At 38.4% G+C, this 17,951-nt stretch overlaps 1 protein-coding gene and 1 pseudogene across 2 annotated transcripts in view; both read left to right on the top strand.

Annotated features, from left to right (window-relative positions):
* Gabrg3 (gamma-aminobutyric acid (GABA) A receptor, subunit gamma 3) overlaps window positions 1-17,951 on the top strand; it is a 670,753-nt gene that overhangs the window by 580,152 nt on the left and 72,650 nt on the right. The window lies entirely within an intron of this gene.
* Gm17984 (predicted gene, 17984) lies at window positions 1,546-2,490 on the top strand (annotated as a pseudogene).

Genomic DNA, 17,951 nt, shown 5'->3' with positions numbered 1-17,951 from the left:
CCTCTTGGATTCCCTCTCTACTTCACTAACTAAAAGTGATACACCTGATGCTAAAACATTAAAAACCATAAACTACAACTTTACAACGAATTCACTATTTCCAAGCCTTACAGGAGGCACAGTGTTGTCTACTGCAATTAACACTGGAGCTGCTGTCAGTCCATATATTTGTTCCTGGAGTTAGCTTCTCCCTGGATCACAATCCCAGTGAAAGATATCTTACCAGAACTACTCACATAAAATAGAATGAACAGAGCCAAATGGAAACGAAGGAAAAAATGGATGACACATTCTTGCCAAAAAATGCAGAAAGTACAGTACGTGTTGAATCTGCTTTTGTTGTTTGTATGTATATGATATTAGGGCTTATCACTTGGTACTGGAGAACCAATCAAAGGCTCATCCTTGGGAGGGACAAATTTCTCCTCTCTCAGCAGTCATTAATTGCTCATAGCTCTTTATCTAGAGCTAGGACCCCCACTCCTGTGAGATTTATACCTTTCAGCCTTAGCATGTCTATTGATATTATTTATTATTATTAATTATTTAGGCCTTGTTTAGACAGCAATTTCTAGAGGGGTGTGTGTGTGTGTGTGTGTGTGTGTGTGTCTGTGTGTGTAAAATAATTAAGGAAAACTAGGTCATAAATTTGAGATGTTTTGGTAGAGAGACATAGGAGAGTTGGAGGGAGGGGCATAGGAGGAGCTAGAGAGAGGAAAGGGAGGGGAGTGATAAAATTATATTTTAATTACAATATACTTTAAGATAAATGAAACACAACAAAGAACACACAAACACATGAACATGAAACAATAGTTGTACTGAGTAATTTTATGTCACGTTGACACTAGCTAGGATCATTTGGAAGAGGGAATGTCATTTGGGAAAAATGGTTTGACCAGATTGGCTTATGGACAGCCCTGTGGTACATTTTCTTGACTGATGATTGTTACGGGAAGGATGAGCTCATGGAGGAGGTGGCATGTCAGCCCTGGGCTGATGGTTCTAGCTTCTATAGGAAAACAGACTGAGCAAGCTCTGAGGAGCACAGCAATAAACAGCATTCCTCCATGGCCTCTACATCAACTCCTTTGTTCAGGTTTCTGTCCTGAATTCCTGCCCTAACTCCTTTATAGAGGAATGAGATCGGGTCATATAAACAGAAATAATCACTTTGTTCCCCAGGTTTTTTTTTTTTTTTTTTTTTTTTTTTTTTTTTTTTTTTTTTTTTTTTGGTCATGGTGTTTCATCACAGCAATAGAACACTAAGACAACTAAGATCACAATCCAGTATGACACCTCTGAATTTCACAATTTCTCAAAATCAAAAAAGACAGATAGCTGAACTGTTAAATGTGATTTCTATAGAGAGGACTCAAAGAAGCAGATAAATGAAATAAGAAAAATCAATTCTATACCAAAGAGAGTCTAAAGAGTCAGCCAAAATCTCTTAAAGCTGATAAACACTTCCAGTAAAGTGGACAGATGCAAAATTAGTAGCCTTCTTATATACAGATGACAGGCACTGTGAAAAATAAGTGAAAAATTGCATATAAGGCCCTGGAAGATGAGCCCTTAGTTCTCTTTCCCGTCTTGCAAGATGGCGGGTGAAAAAAAAAGTGGAAAAGCCTGCTGATACAAAGGAGAGGAAACCTGCCTGCAGCCAAGAAGGCTGATGGTGATGCTGCTTCCACTGATGCCCTGGCCACTAGAACAACCAAAAAGGGTGACCCTAAAGTTAAAAGGCCCAGGAAGGGGAAGTCCCTTTACAGCCAAAACCCTGACCTGGATAGAGGAACTGGCAGCTAATCTCTATCTTGCTATGTGTTCAATAAAGGACTTGTACAAAAGGAAATACTCAGCTGTCAAGTCCAAGGGTGAAAAGAAGAAAAAGGAGAAGGTCGTTGCTACTATCATAAAGACAATTTATGGAGACAAGAATGGTGGTACTGGGGTAGTGAAGCTTCAGTAAATGAAGATGTGCCTCGGAAGCTGCTATGCCATGGCAAAACACCCTTCATTCAACACATGAGACAGCTGTGAGCAACAGCACTCCCGAGACTGTCCTGATCAATGTCACTGGATGACACATGAAGCAGCTGGGCAGGGGTTTGCAACTTGTAACTGGACCTTTTGCCCACAACCTAGTTCCTCTGTGCAGAACACACCAAATGTCTGTCATTATCAACTCTATAAAAATTAATATCAACAAGGTTTAAATCTCCAAACCCCAGACTGATGCTTACTTCAAGATGAAGCAGCAGTGCAAACCCAGGCACCAGGAGGGCAAGATATTTGACATGGAGAAGGAGAAATATGAGATTATAGAACAGTGCAAGACTAATCACAGAACTTTGGACTCACAGATTTTGCCAAAGATCAGAGCTATTCCTCAGCTCCAGCACTACCTGTGACCTCAGTTCTTCCCAACAGATGGGATGTATCCTCACAAACTGGTATGTTCCAAATTGCTAACAACCTAATTAAACACCATGGGGAAAAAAACAAACCCAAGGAAATGATCCCATTCACAAAAGCCAGAAAAATAAACTAAAATACTAAGAAATAAGCCTGATCAAGTATGTAAAGATCTCTACATTGAAAAGTTGCTAACACCAAAGAATGAAGTTGAGGAAGATACTAGCATGTAGGAAGATCTACCATGCTTTTGGATTGGAAAAATTAATGTTATGAAACAAGGGCCAGTCTACTCAAAGGAATCCACAAATTTAATACAATCCTGATCAAAATTCTGGGACAATTATTCAGAGAAATAGAATAATCTTGAAATGTATAGGGAAGCACAAAAGATGAAGGGAAACCAAAGCAATCTTGAACAAAGGGCTAATGTGGGGCTCGTCATCATACCTGACTTCAAGTTGCTTCACAGAGCCAAATCAATAGAACTAGCCTGGTACTGGTATAAAAACAGATATACTGATGAGTGGGATACAATGAAGACCCGTATGTAATCCTATGCTCTCATTGGTACCTGACTTTTGAGAAAGAGACCAAAACACATGTTGAAGAAAAGACAGCATTTTCAACAGATAACACTGGGAAAACTGAATGGCTGCATGGAAAAGAATGACTCTTTATCTGTATCTCTCATACTGCATAAAACTCAATTTCAGATGGATCAAAGACTTCAACATAAGACCAGGACTTTAAAAACTGTTAAAGGAAAATGTGTAGAGTGTACTTCATTCAACACATGTTTACAGGATAAGACTTCCAGAAAAGGGATCTGGAACCCTAGAAGGTAGGAGAAAATTTGACAAATGACATTTTATGAAATTAAAAATCCTCTGTATACCAGAGGAAATCATAAATTGAATAAAGAGGTTATTCATAGAATGGGAAAAAATCTTTGCCTGCTGTACATCTGACAGAGAGTTGGTATCTAGTTATATGAAGAATCCAAGAAGCTAAACATCAACAAAATAAACAGCACAAAACACATAAAATTAAAAAGAACTTTCAAAAGAAAATATAGAAAAGACTAGTAAACACTTTTTAAAAGTGTTCATCATTCCTAGTTAACAGACAAATGAAAATTTAATCTAATTTAAGTTTATATATCCTTATAGTTAGGGTGGCCATCAACAAGATTACAAGGACCACAAATGCTGATGGAAAAAGTTGAGAGAAGAACCACTACATAAGCTGAGTCCACAAGGGTCACAGGAGAGATCAAAACCTACTGTCATACAGATACCAGGTTAAACTCTGGGTGTTGCAAATCAGAAATACGTGAATCTGAGGCAGGGACTTATAGGGGAGTGGGGAGTTGGTAGGGGTAGGAAGGTGATATACAAGGTAGGGTTTGAGAGTGATCAGAATGTACTATATGGCTATAAAAAATTGACCAAGGACAAATTTAATCAATAAAAGTGCATAGTAAAGGAAGAATACTAAAGTATTAAGGGATAAACACCAATTTTCATACATCAGAAAAAAATATCTGATGATGTCAGTATTTAAAGCCAGAGAATCATGGGATGATATAGTTCACATTCTGAAATTAAGGAACTGTCAGCCAATCTTGTTGTGCCTAGCAAAATTATTATTACAAATGGAAAATGGAGGTATTTCATTAAAAGTATAAGTAAGGCAATGAGTGACAATTGTCAACATCATCGCATATGTTCTTTAAAACCCTTATTCTGAGCCAAATATGAGTGATCAGTGGCCTGGAAACATAGCCTCAGGCTTGACTAAATTCTATTCCAATATGTTAATAACTTTACTGAGTTTTAATAAAATAAAAGTCATAAATCATCATTCTTTTTAAAATACATTGGTAGAAACATTGCATCAGCAGGTCACAGAGAATTACCGACAACTTGGCTCTAGATGTCAGATTCCAAACTTTCCAGTAATTTAAGTAATTTGTCCACTTTACATAAAGTTCAGTAAAAGATGTTATTATTCTTTCCAAGAATGTTTGTTTACACAACCAAGCTAGCAATGAAGACAATGATTAAAAGAATCCTTTTACTAGATAGACACAAAGAAAACTATATCCATCTGAGATAGGCAGCAACACAAGACCAAAATACAGTTTCACCAAAGTCCAGCTTGGTGAGGCCTCCAAGTTGCCTTGAATTACTGTTACTGATCACTGGCAATGTTTACTTCTGCATCTACTTTTGTGTCTGTGGCACAGTGTTCACTTCTGCGTCCATGATTTTTCTCTGTCTGTGGCTGAGAAGGGGCCTAAAATAAGTTCATCTGCCAAGGTACCTGTGCGATATGCCCCAGGCACAATTAGAAACCTTTAGTTTCCAGCTGAATGGTTCTTCTAGCTTGTCAAGTCTCATGGCATTTAGGGTCTTTTGTTGTCCATTACTGCTTCAACCTGGAAGAGGAGGCAGAGGGAAGTAGAACCTATAAACATCTGCTTGCTTCTTTATTATGAACTATTGACTGCAGAAACACTGCTCAGCTCCTATCCCAGAGCTTCTTGATTCTCATTCCTCAGACCCCACTCTGTCCTTGTTGTGGGTGAGCCATATGGTCCAGAGTCTGTGCTGGTACACAGCCGTGTGGCATGACAAGAATACCATCAGTAATAGACACACTAGCAGCAGCTTTTAAAAGAAGTGTTTCTCTTCTTCTTCATATGTCATTGCTCCAGCCTTGGTAATTCAACTCTGTTCCTGTGGCTTATCTTCACTATGGCTCCATGTCATTTAATAAAGGTGCTTGTGATGGGTGATATGTTCTTGCTCAGCCACTTCCCACACTGAGTGAAAGATCTACAGTGGTGTAATTTGATACAGCCCTCAATGTTGGAATGGAATCATCTTTCTTGAAACTGTGCTTCTTCCTTATGTCCATCATATCTACAGAGAAATTCTAGAGCTGACCCACAATTTGGGGAAATGTGTGCTTTTTAGGTTGTGCAGATCGGTGGCTCCCTGGATTGGATATTGCGTAATAGTAAAATGTGCCTCTTTTTTTTTTCTTTTCTTTTTTTTTTCTTCTTCTTTTTTTTAATTTATTTTTTTATTACATATTTTCCTCAATTACATTTCCAATGCTATCCCAAAAGTCCCCCATACCCTCCCCCCCACTTCCCTACCCACTCTTAAAGAAGTCTCTGGGATGAGCAGTGAAGAGGGAAAAAAAACAAACAAACAAAAGAAAAAACAAAACAAAAAACCTCTTTCTCCTGCTTCTGACTGCAAAGGCCACATGCAAAACAACCTAAGATTATTCTCCAAATATGATTGCTATAGGAATTAAACAAATGAAAAGACCCATAACAAGATTCTCTGAGGATGATCTCTGCCCAATGTCCTTCAAGTTAGCCCTTGTCCCCTGTGGCACTGAGTTCAGAAAGTCTTGTGACTCTCCTGCTCAGCATCCCTCTGAACGTTCCTCTCTAAATTTAGTCCTAAAATTCATATGTTATAATGAATGTTTTTTTAAAAAAGAAATGTAAGTCATTTTTCATAGTCAACAATATAAAGAGATATTGTGTCAAAAGAACAATACTGTATAAAATTGCATTCATGGTATGGTTATAAAAAGCATAAATAAATTTTGGGTTGAGACTTGGGTTGCATTCTAATGAAAATTCATTAAATATGAAAATGTTCCTCAAACAGAGAACCGAAATATAAATTATTAATAGTCCCAAAAATTGTGGATGTGAAATACTCAGCCTGTAATAGAAAATCATGAAGTAAAATCTGGCATGGTTTATGAAAGAAGTAGTCATTTATGTACCCTGACTTGTGAGTTCTATGTTTGTGTATGCTGATTTGTGAGTTGTATGTTTGTAAATGATGACTCAGGTGTTACATGTTTATGTATGCTGACTCGTGAATTATATAGTAGAGTTTGTGTCACATGAGAAGTGATGAAGTAGCAGCAAATGCACACGTGAATGCTTTGTCATGTTGGTTTTTGAAATTATTTCTTTCATTATTTTTTAAGTTTAATAAAGAAATTACACTATTTTCTTCCACCTTTCCTCTCTCCAAAGCCTCCTATTGAACATAGAAAGGTCCACAGCATAAACATACACACACGCACAAACACACACACACACACACACACACACACACACACACACACACACACACATGATCACACTCATTTAAAAGGAGAGTACCTGTAACAGGTGGCCTCTGCTTATTGTTATCATCATCATCATCATCATCATCTAGGGAAGGGTTTTTCTCAGTTTAGCAGTCGAGAACTCACAGGCCACTGGAGCTGTCATAGACCAGGGCAGGCTATATTGCCAGCAGCCATTTAGGAGAGATGAAAGGCTAGCAGGTGATCTTCCTGAGGTTGTTCTACCACTGAGTGCGGACTATCATATATGAGCCCTTATACGCAAGGTTGAAGGGATAATGTATTCAGGTATTGATTCCTGTCATTTATATGCCTTTCTTATCTTTATAAAATTAATATTATATAATCCCTGGGCATGAGCCACCCTATTGGGCAGATTTTCTGTAGATCAAATGTACTGCCTTGTACTGATGTTATATAGAGAAACATATTTCTTAATTCCTAATAATGATTCTATACGAATTCCTAAAATTGTACTGTAATTATTAAGCCTTTGAAAATAGGACTGCTATTAAAGCCCTCACTGAAATGAAAACTGCAATTAAAACTCTGTCAGTCTTCATGTGTTATGAGTTAATTGCTTCTGAGATAGAAAGCAGGCATTTGGGCTAATATCCACTTATCAGTGAGTGCATGCTATGGGTGTTCTTTTGTGAGTGGGTTTTCTCACTCAGGATATTTTCTAACTCCATCCATTTGCCTAAGAATTTTATGAATTCATTGTTCTTAATAGCTGAGTAGTACTCCATTGTGTAAATGCATCACATTTTCTGTATCCATTCCTCTGAAGAAGGACATCTGGGTTCTTTCCAGCTTCTGGAAGAAGCTGCTATAAGTATAAGTATAAGTAAGGCTGCTATAAACATAGTATATATAGGAGCATCTTTTGGGTATATGCCCAGGAGAGGTATTGCTGGGTCCTCAAGTAATACTATGTCCAATTTTCTGAGAAACTGTTAGACTGATTTCCAGAGTGGTTGTACCAGCTTGCAATCCCACCATCAATGGAGGAGTGTCCCTCTTTCTCCACATCCTTGCCAGCATCTGTTGTCACCTGAGTTTTTATCTTAACCATTCTGACTTGTGTCAGGTGGAATCTCATGGTTCTTTTGATTTGCATTTTCCTGATGACTAAGGATGTTGAACATTTCTCTAGGTGCTCTCAGCCATTTGGTATTCCTCAGTTGAAAATTCTTTATTTAGTTCTGTGCCCCATTTTTAATAGGGTTATTTGGTTTTCTGGAGTCTAACTTCTTGAGTTTTTTGTCTATATTGGATATTAGCCCTCTATCGGATGTAGGGTTGGTAAACATCTTTTCTCAATTTGTTGGTTGTTCTTTTGTCCTATTGACAGTGTTCTTTGCCTTACAGAAGCTTTGCAATTTTATGAGATTCCATTTGTCTATTGTTGATCTTGGAGCATAAACCATTGATGTTCTGTTCAGGAAATTTTCTTGTATGCCCATGTGTTTGAGATACTTCCCCACTGTCTCATCTATTAGTTTCAGTGTATCTGGTTTTATGTGGAGGTCATTGATCCACTTGGACTTCAGCTTTGAACAGGGATATAAGATTGGATCAATTTGCATTCTTCCCAAATGTTCATTCTGCTGATCTCCCAAACTCTCAGAATGCCCAAGATAAAATTCACAGACCACATGAAGCTCAAGAAGAAGGAAGACCAAAGTGTGAATGTTTAAGTCCCTCTTAGAAAGTGCAACAAAACACTCAAGGGAGGAAATATGGAGACAAAGTTAGTAGCAGAGAGTGAAGGAAAGGCCATCCAGAGACTGCCCCACCTGGAGAGCCATTTCATATACAGACACCAGACCTAGACAGTATTGTGGATGCCAAGAAATGCTTGCTGACAGGAGTCTGAAATAGCTGTCTCTTGAGAGGCTCTGCCAGAGCCTGACCAATACAGAAGTGGATGCTCACAGACAACCATTGGACTGAACATGGGGTCTCCAATGGAGGAGTTACAGAAAGGATTGAATGAGCTGAAGGGGTTTACAACCCATAGGAAGAGCAACAATATCAACCAACCAGACCCCTCAGAGCCCCCAGGGACAACCAAAGTGTACACATGAAGGGAACCATGGCTCTAGCCATATATGTAGTAGAGGATGGCCTTGTCAGACATCAATAGGAGGAGAGGCCCTTGGTCCTAGGAAGGTTCAATGCCCCAGTGTAGGGGAATATCAGGGAGGGAAGGTGGGAATGGGTGGGTGGGTGCATGAGCACCTTCACAGCAGCGGGGGGGGGGGACGAATGGGATAGGGGGTATCTGGAGGGGAAACCCAGTAAGGGTATAGGATTTGAAATGTAAATAAATAAAATAGACAATAAAAAGTGTACCAAAAAAAGACCAAACAAGGCAATGTGGTATTTAAAAAAATAAAATAAAATCTCCCAAAATAAAAGTTTAATAAAAGGGCAGGCATTTACAACTTAAAATACATTCTTAAGAGCTGTAAAAAAATTAGCCAAAGATCATAAGAGGGAATGAATGATTTATTGTAGGTGAAAGAATGGAAGATATAATATTGATTAGGTTTATCTATATAAAGCTTCAATGCAAACTTAGACACAAAAATATAGTTTTAGCCTCTCAATGACCATATGGAGGTAGTGACAGATAATCAGTGCCTAGCTAGATAACTAGTCTTAATGGAAACACATGTAAATATCTCTATTGTAAACTTCTTATTCATTTTATGATGTGAATTTATGTTGCGACTTTTAGTGAATTTTTGTAAAAACTATGTGGTCTATTCTCCTTAAAAATCTACAAAGACCTAGAAATGATGACATTAGGCAGGACAGAAGGAGAAAGCATAACACAGAATAAAGAAAGAGAATTTGATGGCAGAAGAGAGACTATAGAACATAGCAAAATATAATAGAGATGAAGAGAGACAAAGAAGCTGCAGAGAGACTGGAAAGAGCAGGTCAGCTTCTTTTTAAGAAGGGAGGGATCGGTCTTTCCTTAATAGCAAGGCAGGCTGAGTCTTACTAAAGAAGATGAAGCTGTTTTGCTTACAGACTTGGGTTTACTTCATTTATTAATAAAAGGGTAGAAGCATTTTCTTTCTTTATATAATAAAGATTAGAGCTCATTTTTCATCTGGAATAAGTGAATTCTTTCTGCACTAGTGCTTGGCCTTTTGCTCCATATGCATATATAAGCATGGATGTGTGTATGTAAGTATATAAATATGAGATAAGTAGCTGAACCCAACATGAATGCATGAAGGTGTATGAATACTATGTGCATGAATGTGCATATATTTATGAATATTTGGTTCTGTAAAAGTTTTTTCTTTTGCAAGCATGACTTTCTTAGATGAAATGCCCTACAGTAGGGAGTGGGAACTTATAGAGGCTACCTCCAACAGGAAGACAAGGCATCAAATGAGAGAGGAGGTTGCCATCCCACAGTCAAAACTCTGACCAATAATTATTCTTGTCTGAAAGAACTGCAGGGATGGAAATGGAGAGAAACCTGGGGAAAAGAAGGTCCTGCAACAAGCTAAAAGTGGGATCCAGCTCAATGGGAGGTTCCAAGTCCTGACAGTATTACTGAGGCTATGGAGTGCTCACAAAAGTGGCCCTAGCATGACTGTACTCCAGAAGATCCAACAAGCAGCTGAAAGAGTCAGATGCAGATATCTGCACCCAACCAATGGACAAAAGTTGCTGACCCCTTCGGTTGAATTAGGGAAAGGCTGAAAGAAGCTAAAGAGGAAGGTGACCCTGTAGGAAGACTAGCAGTCTCAATTTACCTGGATCCTGAGACCTCTCAAACACTGGGCCACCAAGCAAGCAGCATACACCAGCTGATATGAGGCCCCCAACACAAACAGCAGAGGACTGCCCGGTCTGGGTTCAATCAGGGATGATGCACGTAACCCACAAGAGACTGGAGGCCCCAGAGGATTTAGAGGTTTAGAGTTTATTGCTTCAAACCTCCCTCCTCCTTGGCAAAGCAGACAATGCTTCTGAGCAAAAAACAAAGGAACTCTAGCAATTAATCCTTTACTTAACCCCCTGCTGCTAGGCAACAAGTATTAATTCACCTAGAGGTCTACAGCTTCTGTCTTCAGAGTAACTCAGAATCAAGACAAAAGGTTATTATAGAAAGCAACCTTAATCACTCCCAAGACAAAGTCTTCCCCCACCCTCAATGTTCTTTCCCCTCAGCTACCTTCAAGAGAGAACCAGAGCTCTGGAGCTGGTCTCCAGCACTATATCTCAAACTGACAGCAAAACTTGCCAATATCCACATGATACTAGCTTTGCAGTTGTGCAGCTAAGAAAGGAATCCAAAGAGGCTTTATCCAACCTTTCAAAAAAGCCCATAGAGGAGAGACCATGTGGAATAGAATTCGATTCCATGCAAAGATCTGTGGTCAATTCATAAAGGTATGGAAAAGAGGCAAAGCCACAATAGAGACATCAGGGTGTTTAGTTGCCAGCAGTATAAACTGTTTACTGGAGAGAGCAGTATTGGAGCTGGCTTGCAAGAAAGAGCACATATACTACAGGACACAGACCTAGAGGAGTGGAGCTACTCAAACTTGAGGGTTCCTGGATGCTGCACTTGGAGCTACAAGGTTTGATGGTTTGTCCTGCTTGGCCCTCACCTTTCTTTGGTCTGCTCATTCCTTGCTATATCCAGCTATTTCCTTCTTAAGTAGGAAAGTATAACTCTATGCTACTATGTGGTGGAAATTTTCAAATTTATTATCTATCTATCTATCTATCTATCTATCTATCTATCTATCTATCTATCATCTATCTATTCATCTATGTATTTATTTATTTATTTATTTTTAATGGGATCACAGTAAAGAGATTGTCTTGCATACAGGACTTAGGAAGCAACACCTGCTTCCAAGCACAGGGAATATGCTTGTCCTCTGAGTGAGTGCTGGGATGGGATGGGATCTATAAATGAAGTATCTTCCTTAGATGTAGGAGGGAGGGCACACTGGCCCTGCCTACCTTCACCAAGGCCATTTTGTTTCTGCGTCAATAATCAGTGATCAAGTCTGGGAATTGCTAAAGAGAGGAAGGTATAATCACCTCCAAACCTGTGCTTCCACAGGAACCATGGTACCCTGGAAAGTAAAGCAAAAAGGAACACAATAGTCTCCTATTGAGTGTTACTTCTTCACTAACCTAGATGCCATTCCTGTGGGGCACAATTTGAAAACCTTCACTTTATGCTAAATGCTGTCCCACAGTGCAATATTTCCCCATAGACAATCTTCTAAAAACCTTTTATATACCAGTTTTTAATATATCTGCCTGTTATAAAACATTAAATGACTTGATTTGGTAACTCTGGGCATGTCATTATAGAGTAGACACTGCTTTAGAGAAGCCTGTGTCTCTGATCTCTGCTGCCCTGAACTTGGGCTCATACACAACCTCTCATTTGTCCCTCTTATTCTTGGAAGTGCTGAATTTGCAAACTCATTTCTGGATGAGAACTTTTAAAATCTTTATGCTGAGCTATGCTATTTCCATTTTAGAAAGAGAAAAGGAACATGTATCTATGCATCCACTGAGGAGAGCACAAAATATGTGCTTATACTGTGTATAATGCCTCCTGATATGTTTCTCTGATTATCTGTTATACTTCATTTTTAAATGATGTATCTGATCCATTAATCCTACTCCAAAGATTTTTGTCTACAAAGTACTTTTCAAGTCTACCACCTCATCATGTTTCATTTAAATTTTATTTTTTATTAAAATATTTTTACACAAAATATTTGTTAATATCCTTTAGCCTCCCGCCAAATCTTCCCAGATCCTACATGTAGTGGTTTGAATATCCTTGACCCATGGTTAAGTGGCACTATTTTTTTTTAAATATTTTTATTAGGTATTTTCTTCATTTACATTTCAAATGCTATCCCAAAAGTTCCCCATACCCTCCCCCCACACACACTCCCCTACCCCACCCACTGCCACTTTTTGGCCCTGGCATTCCCCTGTACTGAGGCATATAAAGTTTGCAAGACCAATGGGCCTACTAAGATACTTCTTAATGACCTTATGCAACTCTCTTTCCTCTTTCCTCTCTCTCCTCTCTCTCTCTCTCTCTCTCTCTCTCTCTCTCTCTCTCTCTCTCTCTCTCTCTCTCTCTCTCTGTGTGTGTATGTGTCCCTCCCTCACTCATCAAAAACAAAGCAAAAATCAAAGCAAAGCCCCATAAGACCATAAAGGAAGGAAGGAAGGAAGGAAGGAAGGAAGGAAGGAAGGAAGGAAGGAAGGAAGGAAGGAAGGAAAGGAGGGAGGAAGGGAGGGAGGGAGGGAGGGAGGAAAGAAGGAAGGAAATACAAAGAAATCACAAAAGTCCATTTTTGTGTTAGCCAACTACCCCTGGGCATGGAGCCTGCCCTGACATGTGGCTGATTTACTCAATTACTCTGCATCTGAAAAACAAACAAACAAACAAACAAACAAACAAATTACCAAAAACAAACAAAATGATTTCCCCTTTTCTAGTCATACATCAATTAGAAATAGTTTTTCGTTGGTGCTGGGACTTTATCTTCCATTCACAGTGCTAGGAGTTTGTCTAGTTTGAGTCTGTGCCAGTTCCCCATGTGTGCTGTCACACTTTCTCTGAGTTCCTATGTATATAAGTCCTGTTGTTTCAGGTATGGGTTAAATCTCACGGAGTGGATTTTAAGCCTAATCAAAAAGTAGTTGATTGCTTCCATAACATTTGTGCAGCCATTACACAAATATATCAGACCGGCAAGTCACTGTTGTAGGTCACAGGATGTTTACCTTGGTGATACTTATGATTTCTTTTCTCCTCAGGTAATGTATAGAGTGCCTTCCAGTACCATGAATTCTAGCCAGCAGAGGTAAAGCTGGCTCTATGGGCATTGACTCCATTTTTCTGTGTTTGAGGATGTAAGTGTTTTCAGCAGTAGGGTACTGTAACCAATAGACTTGGCAATGGCCAGTGATGTTTTAGAGGAAACTACAGCTTTTCAAAAGGCCTTTAGTGTTAGTTGCCCCTCTGTGTCCATCCTTACCTTCTGCCCCTCCCTTCCTCCCTCCCTCTCTCCCTCCCTCCCTCCCAATTTAATCCTCCTGTTCTAGTTTTCCATTTATCTTTTATAATACCATATTCTATTTTCTCTTTCTTGGAAGATCCCTTCCTCTTTCTGGTTCATTACTACATACTTAACATTTGTAGTTATTCAGATTGAAGCATTCATGTTAAAAACTGAACAGTTAATACCTGCATATAAGAGAAAACATGCAGTATTTGTCTTCTGGGGTCTGTCTAGTTTACCTCTCTTAGGAAGATTGTTTCTAGCTACTTTGATTTTGGCCATTCTGACTCTGGTAGGATGAAATCCCAAAGTAGATTTACTTTGCATTTGCCTATGGGTGAAGGATGTTGAACATTTTAAAAGTGCTTCTCAGCCTCTTGTTTCATCTTTGGGGAACACTTTTCAGTTCTATATCCCAATCTTAATTGAGTTAGCTTTTTGATTTTGTTTCTTTTTTTCAAAGTTCTTTTTTATTCTAGATACTAACCATTATTGAATGTATAATTGGTAAAGATTTTTTTCCCATACTGTAGACTGAGACTTTTATAATACTGGTGTCTTTTGCTGTACAGAAGATTTTAGCTTGATGAGGTTCCATTTATTGTTCATCTTAGTGTCCGTCATTGGTGTCCTGTTGCTATGTTGATATCTGTGGGACATACTGCAAACAGGGGCCATGTTGCTGTCCATGGCCTGTGCTGCCACCAAGGGCCCTGAGGGTGTCCATAATCTGTGCTGTGGCCAAAGGCTGTATTGATGTCCTTGGTCTAAGCTACCATTGGAGACCATATTGAGGTCTGTGGTCCTTGTGTCCATGTAAATCTCTGTGCTCTCACAAAAGGCCACGTTGATGTTAACCATCTGTGTTACCACTGAAGGCAATGTGGATGTCTATGGTCTATAGTGCTGGCTGAAATTATGTTGATGTCTATGGGCTTGACTGCTGCTAGGGACCATGTTGGTATCTGTGGCCCATGTCCAGGTGTCTGAGGCCACGTTGATAACTCTGGCCTCTACTGCCACTGGAGACAATGCTGAGATTTGTGGTATATAGGCTGTGTGGGTGTCCATGTTCCTTTAGGCTGTCCTCAGAAACAATTTGGAAGTTCATGATCTATGCTCCCATTGGCTATAAAGGTGCAAGACAGGCACTTTTACAGTGATATTGATGACTGCAGACTCATAGTTGAGAAGAGACTCATAGGCTCCTATGGCAAACTCCACCTCCTGCCAAAGGAGTAGTCTAAACAATAAAGACATTGAAGAAAACTCTTAAAAATTGAGATAAGAATGCTAAAGTGTATCTCTTCATATCTGATGGCTTCTGGCTAGAGTGCAGGTGGGGAAGGACTCAATTTTCTTCATAGGGCAGGCCACTGGAAGTTTGACCGTGTTCAAGTGAGTATATGGGTAACACAAAATGGACTTGTGTTTTTCTTTTGTTTTTCTTTTCTTTTTTTTTTTTTTTCTTTTACCTGGGCCTGGGTCCCAGCATCTGAGGTCCAGTTCATTATAGCAGGAAGCATGGCACTATCCAGGCAGACATGTTGCTGGGGGAGCTGAAAGTTCTATATCTTGTTGTGAAGGCAAACAAGAGAAGACTGGCTTCCACATGGCTAGGATGAGGGTGTCAAAGCCCACCCAACAGTGACAGTGACACACTTCCTCCAACAAGGCCATGCCTACCCTAACAAGGTCACACCTCCTAATAGTGCCACTCCTTGGGCCAAGCATATTCAGACCAAACCACCACAGAAAGGCTACTGATTTTTGTGTGTTAATTTTTTTTCTTGATGCTTTGATGAAAGTTTATCAGCTGTAGAAGTTCTTTGGCGGAAGTTTTAGTATCATATATATATATATATATATATATATATATATATATATATATATATATATATATAATCATATCCTCTGTAAATAAAGATACTGTGACTACTTCCTTTCCTGTTTCTATCCCCTTGATCTCCTTCAGTTTTCCTATTCCTATAGCTAAGACTTCAAATACTATATTGAATAGGTGTCTAGAGAGTGGAAAACCTTGCTTTGCTCCTGATTTTAGTGGAAATACTTTGAGTTCCTCTCTATTTATACTGACTGTAAATTGCCTTTATTATGTTGTTTATTATTATGTTGAGTTATGTCCCTTGTGTCCTGAGTTTCTCTAGAACTTTTCTCATGAAGAGATGCTGGATTTTGTCAAAGGCCTTTTCTAAATCAAGTAAGATGATCATCATATTGCTTTTGCGTTCAGTCTGTTATGTGGTGGATTATGTTTATTAATTTACATATGGTGAATACTCCCTTCATCTCTGAGATGAAGTCTACTTGATCCTGGTGGATAACCAATTTGATGAGTATGTTCTTAGTTTCCTTTTGCAAATACTTTATGGAGAATTTTTGTATCTATGTCCAGATATTGTTCTATAATTTTCATTTTTTATTATTTGGTCTTTATATATTTTTGGCATCAAGGCAAAAGTGGATTCACAAAACAATCAAGAAATAATTCTTTCTGTTTCTTTTTTGGGTAATATTTTGAGGAGTATTGACTTTAGTCCTTTAGAGATCTGGTAGATTTTTAAATTGATCTTTCCAAGGATAATTTGGGGGAGAAAATGGGAGATTTTTAAATTATTTCTACTTCAGTAGGGGTTATGGGTCTGTAGAAATTGCTCATTTCATTTTCATTTAACTTTATTAAGCTATACATCAAGAAATTCATCCATTTCTCTTAGGTGTTCCAGTTTGATGAAATACGTACTTTTTTGAAAACTATGTCCTTATGATTGTCTGAATTTGGTTGGTGTCTGTTGTAATGTCCCCCATTCACATCTAATTTATTAATTTGGGATAGTTTTTCCCCTCTATATTTTGGCTAGTTTGGATGAGGGTTGTCAATTTCATTGATTTTTTTTTTCTCAAAGAATTAGTTTGTTGTTTCATTGATTCTTAGTACTTACTTTTTGTAAAAACCAACAGTGTTTACTCAATGCTTTGAATTTGCCTGTGAACCAATATCACTGTGTCCTATTTGGTTTGGGTGTGTTGTGGGTTTTTGGTTGTTGTTGTTGTTGGTTGTTTGTTTTCATTCAGTTCTAAAATGTTTTTCATCTTCTTCCTTGATTTCTGTCTAGACCCAATTTTCATTCAGTAATGAGTTTTTCCCTTTCATGGGTTTATAAGATTTCTGATTTTTGTTGTTGTTGTTGCTGCTGCTGCTGATGGTGGTGATGGTGATGGTGATGATGTCATCCTCTAGCTTTGATTCATGGTGATCAGACAGAATACAGGAATTATTTCAATTTTCTTATACCTGTTTCAACTTGCATTCTCTCCTACTATGTGCTCACATTTGAAGAATTATGCTACTAGGAAGATCACATGAGCTACATAAACAAAAATATTTTCTTTAGTGTTTTGGTGGAATGTCCAAAAGGTGTCTCTTAGGTCCCTTTGATTTATGATATTACACAACTCTAGCATTTCTATCTTTAGTTCTTGTCTAGATAACCTGTACTTTTCTGAGAGTGATGTTTTGAATTCCTTTGCTATCATGGTGTGAGGGACAATATTGATTTTTTAGCTATTGTAGTATTTCTTTTATGAACTTGGGTCTCCTTGTAATCAATACATAAATATTTAACATTGTAATATCCTCTTGATATTCTTTTTCCTTTGATGAGTAGTTAGTGTCTTTTCTATCTCCTCTGATTAATTTGGTTTGAAGCCTGCTTTGTCACACATTTGCATGGTGACACTAGCTTGCTATCAGGTCCATTTGCTTGGAATTGCTTCTTTAGTCCCTTGATCCTAAGGTGATGACTGTTCTCCCTGATAAAGCATGTGTCATGGATATATCAGGACGGTCTTGTTTTCTGATCTGATCTGATCTGATCTGATCTGATCTGTTAGTCTATTCTGTGTCTTTTTAATTGTGGGATTGAGACCAATAAGATTGAGAGTCATTAATGTATTGTGTATTAATTTCTATTATTTTGTTGTGGTGTGGTTTTGGTGTTTCTTTTTGTGTGGGAATTATTTATTCTTTATGTCCATATGAGCATAGGTAGCTGATTCAGACTGATGTTTGCACTCTAGTGCCTTCTGTAGCACTGAATTAGTAGATATAAACTGTTTAAATTGGCTTTTATCATGGATTTTTTATCTTTTATTTTAATTGGTATCTTTGCTAGTTGTAGTAGTCTTGGCTGGCATGTGGTCTTTTGATGCTTGTAGGACGTCTGATTAGGCTCCTCCTGACTTTCAGAG

The sequence above is a fragment of the Mus musculus genome, chromosome 7 (genome assembly GCF_000001635.26).
Source record: "Mus musculus strain C57BL/6J chromosome 7, GRCm38.p6 C57BL/6J".
In the NCBI taxonomy this organism is placed as follows: Eukaryota; Metazoa; Chordata; class Mammalia; order Rodentia; family Muridae; genus Mus; species Mus musculus.
The sequence above is the reverse complement of the archived record's forward strand: the minus strand, read 5'-3'. Positions and strand labels throughout refer to the sequence as shown.